The following is an 891-nucleotide window of genomic DNA, read 5'->3' as shown; positions in this document are numbered from 1 at the left end:
TGATTGTGTCAGTATTCCTGATTGAATCAATAGGTTGGAAAAGATTGTTGCGATCTTAGAACCTGGCAGCTGAGATGCAGAAAGTAAAACAAAATAGAAGAAGAATAAAAGTGAAGAAGAAGTGTCTGATTTAGTTGCCTTTTTAAATTTTGGTTTACACTTTTCTGCACATTTTCATGTTGTCACTGCTAATCAATACTAAACAATTCAGTTCCATTCTATTCTATTTATTCCTCCCCTCATCTTATTTAATAGGTTTGAGAGTGCAAGGGACTCTTTCAAAGCAACCAGGCTAGTTAATTTTAAAAACAACTCAACCCCACAGACTAATGACAGATTACAACAATTTGCCAGATAAAGCCTTAAGAAATTGGGTAGGTGGGCAGGTCTCCTGTATTACCATAATAGCCTTTGTTACTCTTTTAGCCTGCTTTAGTTTTAACCACCTTAATATTGGGTGATTTATTATAATTATTTTGCAGCTAAACTGTAGGCGATCAAAGGTTAATCGTACTAAGAGGAGACCCACTGAAATAAATGGATTTAATGGGCCAAACTCTGGACATGACTAACTTCAGATCTCACCCTGTTTCATGTTACAAACAAACAATTCTAAACTACTCTGAGAATTTTATTAAAAGGTGTGTGTGTGTGTGTGTGTGTGTGTGTGTACACATATAAGCGGAATGTTATGCGGAAACGGCTGGGTTTCTTATTTGTTTTGTTTTTTGGAAGGAGGATGTCAGGGAGCCGGCTCCGTACATAGGGAGGAAATGTATCACAAAATCCAATGCTTATACTTATGGAAGGAGCTTGAGCATTACTTGCATATTTATTTATCGAGATAAAACCAAAAATAAATAAATATAAATATAAAAATGTATTTCAATA

The sequence above is a fragment of the Zootoca vivipara genome, chromosome 7, assembly GCF_965207765.1.
Source record: "Zootoca vivipara chromosome 7, rZooViv2.hap1.1, whole genome shotgun sequence".
NCBI lineage: Eukaryota > Metazoa > Chordata > Lepidosauria > Squamata > Lacertidae > Zootoca > Zootoca vivipara.
The sequence above is the reverse complement of the archived record's forward strand: the minus strand, read 5'-3'. Positions refer to the sequence as shown.